The sequence below is a fragment of the Scomber scombrus genome, chromosome 2 (assembly GCF_963691925.1).
Source record: "Scomber scombrus chromosome 2, fScoSco1.1, whole genome shotgun sequence".
NCBI classification, from domain to species: Eukaryota; Metazoa; Chordata; class Actinopteri; order Scombriformes; family Scombridae; genus Scomber; species Scomber scombrus.
In genome coordinates this window covers 6,075,503-6,083,107 of record NC_084971.1, presented here as the reverse complement: position 1 = coordinate 6,083,107, position 7,605 = coordinate 6,075,503, and positions in this window count along the sequence as shown.

The window sequence follows — 7,605 nt, the reverse complement described above, 5'->3', positions numbered from 1 at the left end:
TTCAATGAATTGTATTAAATGTGAGGAATGCAACAGTTTTTAAAAAATTTTTTTGAATAAATATAGGTCAAAAAATATCAGCTGCACACAAATGACATTTTTTCCATTTTTGTATACACTGTCACGTTATGAGAAGTCATCACATTTTAGGATAAAAGGGAAAAAGTATTCAGGGTGCTTTTACTGCTCTTAAATGTAAAAAAAAAATTTTTTAAAAAAGGTCAAATTTGACCCTGCTGAGTATGTAAGGGTTAAGGAATAATGTAGAAAAATAATTAAATGTATTACTGGTGAAAACCCATCAAAATAAAATGTCAGTTTTAGCTTGTCAAACAGAAATGTAGCAATTTAACTGTTATAAATGATAAGTACTGGATACTGGATATTCACACTGTTTTATAAAAGACAAAGTAGGAAAAGTGAATGTAGCCTGTTGTGAAATATCACCATCTTTATAACCGCCATGTCTTTCTAAGTAATGAAGAAAGTAATATATTGTCATAGTTCCCTTAATTAAAGATATACAGTAGCGTAGTGTCATGAGCACATCAGACAGTGTGGATGGAAGGTGGGAAGGTGACTATGGTTGAACCAAATGAATGATTAAACACATTCTTGTCATTTCTTCAGTCATTATCGGAGTTCAAAACAAAGCTGGACTGAAAATCTGAAAGACATGACTCATTGCTGGAAAAAAAATGATTGAAGTTTAAATTCATGAATGCAAGCTGTTAATTCACAGCGTTAACAGAAACCACTAAAAGCCTGTAACCTTTTGATGCATTACGGTCCCTCAGTGGTTAAATGTGCGGGTTCTGTATTCAGCACTTAAATGGAAAACATTAAGCATGGAAATGGGGGCATGGGCTAATTGGTCCTATTAAAGAGCAATGAGGACCAGCGCTACTCTCTGACAGTCAACACAAACATTAATGAAGCACCCTGCATCCCCTATCAGAGGGCCCAGCCATGTTTGCCTCAATTATCTGGCTTTATTTCAGCAGTGGGGGGAAGAAAAAAAAATCGTTTAATACCAGGGAATAATTCAGTGGTGGGGAGCGCAATGTGCTCTGCTGCATGCAGACTCACTCACTTGTACAGCTCAATTCAAATTGTTGACATAAAAAGAGACTCGCAATTGGCAAAGAAGCAGAGGTAGCCACGTAACAAAGATAACAACAGTCATTACTGACAAGCTTTCACTTCCCACAAAATGATTTTCTCGTTTCTTTCTACCCTGGTAGCTGTTTCTGGCAATATGGCAAAAAAAAAAAAAAAGGAAGAAAAACAGACAAGCCGCCAATGCTTGTCACATCTATGAGACACTGTAGGTTTTTCTCTTTCTTAAAGCACTTCTTTTTGACTTTAAAATAAATCATTTTACTGCAGTTAACAGTTTGTCTCTTTTTAGCGCCACAAATAAGTAATGAAGAAAGTGGATTAATTTACAAGACTCTTTTCATCAAAGGCACACAGCAGTGAAACTTCAACATATAATCAATGCATTACATACTCCCAAAACCCTAAAATCAATTCCTCCATGGGTTTAACTTCACAATGAGAATGGTTTAATCAGGCTGAACCAGCTAGTTTCTGTTGAACTGTCTGGAACGGGGCAGGTGTAACCCTCCACCCTTCTACCCCCGCCTCTCCCCAACTCTATTTTTACAGCCTCTTGGGGCTCCGGCTTTGAAGGGAAACCTATCCAGGAAAATTGCTTGCATTTTTCCCCGCCGAAGCGTTGATAGATGGACATTGACTGTCGCATTCCCTCTCTCGCACATCAGGAGCTCTGGCTTCCCTACGCCCCCTCACCCCCTCGCCCCCTCACCCCCTCCACCCTACCAACCCCACTATCTTTCTCTCAGCCTTTCTGTGGCATTCCAGTCCCAAATAGGTGCTTTGTTGAAGTGCAACGCAGGTTACACGGAGTTTCTGAAGTTGGTGCTTTCACGGAAACTTGACTTCCACGGGACGCTTTTTTTGACTTCTTCAACTTCAATTTGAATTTGAAGCGCACAATTCGTTCACAGTGACTTTTCTTCAACATTGAACACTTCTGTGGTGGAAGTTTGATTTCATTGGCAGCATATGCTTTTCTTTCCCCCCTGCCCTGTATGCCCCATATGTCTCATACGCCGCTATCCCTGTCTTCTCTCCAAACAGTGGCATTCATTTCTCCTTGCATTGTGGTAATTGGCATAGCATGGTTGGGGCTATTGTAAACATGGCTGTGTGAGACTGGTATAAAGAGGCACCAGTCACTCCCCAGGCTAAGCTAGTGTGCGAGGCAGGCAGGGGCTGCTGCCTATTGTGCTGGTGAAGCCTTTGTAGATTTGCAGTGGGCCCCTTTTTAATCGCCTTCTCATACACCGCCTGCCGACTCGCTTTGCATATTTAATTGCCAGGTAAAATCATTTTGTCGACAATCCGTTTAATTATTTGATTGTACAGTAACCGTAAAGAGTGAGCGAAGGGAAGAGGAAGGGATAAAGGGGGGATAGAGAGAAGGAGAGAGACAGAGAGAGAGAGAGAGAGAGCAGCAGGCAGCGGAGAAAGAAAGAGGTCTGTTGCCAGAATAGACATCAAAGCTGTGCCTTGATGTTGATGTTGAATGGGCATTAATGGTTTCTGAAGGCAAGAGATTGCACAGGAAAAAAAAAAAGAAAGAGAGAAAAGAAAAAAAAAATAAACCCTCCTTTTTCTCTGACAATCCCGCCAGCAATCTCAGTAAATGCATAAACACTGGAACCCGGTGCCAGATAAAGGGGTTGAACAGAGAGAAAGAAAGTGAGCGAGAGAAGCTAGTTGGATTGTTCACTTTCATTTGCTGTAATGATCGAAGGGTGAGTAAGGGAGAGGAGATGGGTCAATTGGACTGATTGGAGACTGGCAGTGATTAGGATATCACCGTGTTAAACCTTTAGGGTTAAAAGAGCGGAAGATTGAAATCAATGTCTGTTCACTTATCTGAACTCACAGCGACCAATTTGTGTCTCATCTTCACACCTGCAACTGTTAGCTTATACTGATTTTGTAGCAAGGCACCATCTCAGGAAGTATTTAGCAGCATATTGACTCAAATAATGATTGGGAACCCAATGGGGATGCACTGTAAGTGTAATCAGTCATTTAAATTTCAGTTTTGCTCAATGCATCCCATAACAGGCCTACTAATTATATAAAATGATACAAAATGATTAGATGATGTAGAAATGACTTAAGCGATTCAACTCAGATGTTCTATAAGGAATGTTCGACAGGAAGAGTTAACTTAAACCTACGTTATTGATTAGTCAGACTTTTAAGATCATTATTTTTTAGTTTTTACAGCTTTTCACCAAAGAATATCCATGTTTTTAAAAGCAGCAGATCAACTTAAATGGATTTTCCCCTGAATTTTATATTATCTATAGATTCCAAAAGATTTATGCTTCCTGTTGAATGGCAACACTACTGAGAGAAAAATATGGAGAAAGTCCAAATAGGCTGCTCATTATTCACTAGCTAACAAGTGTTTGTACTCCAAATTGTGTTTTAAACTCTAAATTTCAAAAGGATTTTTTTATGCTTTAAAAAAAAATCTGATTTCACCCTTTTTTTATTCATCAAGTTAAACAAAGATACACTTCAGGACTTTTTCAATGACGATTATGAGTCTGAGCATACTGTAATCTACTGCAAACAGTGTTAACCATGTCTCTAGACATGTCTAACCATTATAGAAGATGGGAGTGTACTGTACCAGTATCAGTGCTCTAATCACATGCATATCAATAAGTCAATTTTAGTTAGTAATAGTACAATATGAGAATGTTTTCTCTATAAGATGGAAGGATATTGCATATAATACTGCATTTGCATTCTTGAACCGAACCCCAAAGAGTGGATGCTGTCCTCTCTCCTGTCACCATTCACCTGAGTGTTGTCTTGTGTTTCATGATGTGTGCGGTGGGGCTTGGCATTTGCGTGTGAACGGTCCAAGCTTGGGGCTTTAACTGCAGCTTACCTCTGAAACTCATCCAAAACCACCTTGATCCTCTTTTCGGCTGGCACTGCTGGAGATCTCTCTCTCTCTCTCTCTCTCTCTCTCTCTCTCTCTCTCTCTCTCTCTCTCTCTCTCTCTCTCTCTCTCATTCTCTCTCTCTCTCTCTCTCTCTCTCTCACCCACTCTCCCCCTCCTCTTGTGTTGTGAAGTTTACTTATCTTTCCACCTTTCCTGAACTATCTTGTTTCTCTGTCATTCTGTTGTGAGGGTGATGTGTATATGGGTGTGAGGGTGTTGAGGGGGGTATCTGCTATCTGGAGGGAATATCTAGATTCAGCATAACCTTGAAAATGCATGCCTGTTGAGCAAGTACATAACTCTAATTCTTTTACCGACTTCACCTGAAAACAAAAATCTGGCTTCCTGAGATGATGTCCATAAGAAGACAGAAGAACAGAGAACTTTGTCTTTACTGTTAATCGTTTTCTATCAACTTTGGCAATGTCAGTCTTCCAATCTGGTACAGTCTGTATTATATCAACAACTATTTGATGCATTACTATGACAATGATATTAATGGTCCACAGAGGATGAACTGTACTGACTTCAGTGAACCCCTCCAGCATTGCCAAGAGCTTGATATTTGTGGTTCAGTGTAAAATATCTCTGTGATTGTCAGATGGGTTGCCATGACTCATTCCAACGGCTTTGTTAATCAGCTTTTCCTCCAGGGCCACCATAAATTTAAACATTTTTTATTCTCTGCATCTATTGGATTGATTGCTGTGAAACTAGGTTCACACGTTCATTCATTCACTCCTCAGAATGAACTGTAATAAATTTGATCTCCTTACTTTTCATCAATCGTCATCATCTGGTAAAAACCTAATTTTGTCCAATTCTTTGTCAACACTTTAAAGATATACAGAGATACCTGTAAAACTAATGTGATGTCCATGTGTACAACTTGGTCTACACCATTTTTTAAAATATCTTTTTTATGCCAAACCACTATTTCCAGGGTCAAGAATGAAGTTTCACACTCAAATTGTGACCAGATTTCTTGAAATGTGTGGATATCAGTAATTATCTCATGGATAGTGGTTCTGTGCCTATAATAATCATAAACTATACGACTGCCCACAAGAATTCTAAGGAGAAAAAAAACATATAGCAGCTTTCTGGTCCTCTCTCCTCTGATTTAAGAGCATTCTTTTTGGACAACTTTTGTTCATTTATTTTGGGAGCATCCATTTGTCTCTTTCCCTTTTTTCTCTGACTCTGCCAACTCTTTGACAGCAGTGGATAGGCATTGTCTATTTTGTCTAACTACCCCCTGTCGGGTCTCAAACCACCCCCAAGGGAAGCCTGTGTTCTTTGGGCAAGATAGAGATTTGGGCCCAAACCACTGTCAACAAGGGGAACAATTTGGCTGGCAAGGGCCATATTTACAGATCGGTGAACCACAGCTCCATTTAGCAGTGTTCTTTCGTCAGTAAACACCGCAGGACGGTATCTTTCTCAGATCTCAAGAGGAGAAACAGAGATAGAATTATGCCATGTGGCCCAAAGTTGGTCTATGCCGACCACCATCCGGACCGCCATTGTTTAGAACTTCAGAACGGCCAAATGATCCGATAACACAAGTTTGTCATGGCACGCAACCTCGTCCACATTCCACAGTGACCCGACGGAATGCAGTCCCTCGAAAGGCTTCGCCTGTGGCCTCAGATGGAGGCAGTGTGGTGTATTTTGAATCCATCAGACTCTTGTCTTTTCTAGAACGGTCCTGAATATTGGGAGCGGCATTTCTAAAAATACAATGATTAAGGCGTTGTGGTTTTTCACATGAATGCTTGAACAAAACTCCCTTTGGGCCATTGTACACACACAAACTATGTTAATGTGTCAAGATATGGCAACCTTGAGTCTTGTTAACACGTTGGCCCACACTACATTGCGGGCAGCTCGGTATGCAAACAGAGAACTGGTTTGGACTTTGGTGTCAGAAAAGACTTTGAAGCTAAACATACATCCTGACAGATGAGATCGATTAACCAGCACCACATTGTAGCTCTGAAGGTCTGGTCATGAGGTGGTGGTATAAACAAATGGAGAAACTAAAAATCCAGTACAGATAAAGGCTGCTTCTGTGATCCTATTTTGGTTGCAAGTGGCCAAGTGATCCCTATTTACAATGTTACTTTGCTGCTAAAAGTACAAATGTCAAATTTAGAAGATTAGTGGGACAAAAGTAGAACACAAGTCCCATTAGGGTGTCAAGAAGAAGTCATTAAAATGAAGGAACACTCAGATTGTTGTTGCTCAGACAAGATTTTTTACATTTTGGCTGTTGTGGTTTTTTTCTCTTTTGTTGGATGTGGATGTAGCTTTCAATATGGGGCTGACTATCCAATCTATGATTTAGTTTTACTGTCATCTTACTTCACTTTAGCTCAGCTTAACCCAAATTGCAAAAGTGCACAATGAAATTGTTTCCATATTGCTGTTGCTGTGTACATGTACATCTAAATGTTCTGTGCTACAAATTCATCTATATTTGTTTTGCTTTTTTAATTGACCAGGACATATTTCAATAAGCAACACAGTGCAAATAAAGCATGAATAAAGTAACATTATCTCCCAGAATACGTGTCCAGCTGATTCAGAAAACAACTTATTTTCCAAAACCACAAAGAAAGAACAAGTGTAACATTCACTTCCATGACCTGCAGCAGCAACCAGACATTGTCATCTATACATGTTGTCGTGCTTGGGTGTGGCCCGCCATGGACAATATTGAACTGAGCTCTTTTTTAGAACTGGGGAATTTCTCTGCGCTTTTATCCTAAGACAGCCGTAGTGCTTCAGTGTTGTGCCTCACACATACCTTCAGGTCCGCAGTCCATTCCCCAGACGGCTGTGGGAAATGTGGTGAGGCCACTCTGGGTTTGGAGGCCTTCCAGGGACCACAGGGATAAAAACTAGCCTCCATCATGTGACACAGTCATGTGACTATCATGGAACTGGAGTCAAAGAGTAAGAAGCAAAAGGGGGAACAGAAGATATTCACCATTTGATCTGCATAATGATACATGAGATAATCCACAATGTACAAGTCATATATCTCATTCAATGATCCCATGACACTGTTGTCTAGGTGTTGTGTTTCGCCCCACAGTTAAGATTCAAACCAGATCATCATTTAGTGACTAAAACAATCTTAACATTTTTTACCATCCAAAACAAGTTAAACCACACCAAGAGTTTACATATGCCTGAATGAACCTTTGAAATCCACCTGGGTTGTGGGTGTGTGAGCCCTCAAGCCTCACTGGTTCCCATCGTAGACAATCTGCAAGGCAAAGCTCAGGGCTTAGCCACCATTGTTTACTCTTTACCCACAGAGCCCAGCACCTGTTAGAGATTGAGCTGTACACAACCCAGCTGCAAGCCATTTTCATCTAACACCCAAGAAGATAACTACCCCTGAAGCACAAACGATTAGGCTAATTGGCCTTGATGATGGGAAGGGACTAAGTTGGATGAGAAGGTAGAAAGTTGCAGGCGCAAAAACGGCTTCCTCCAAAGGGAAACTGTCCATCTCCGAACAAGCT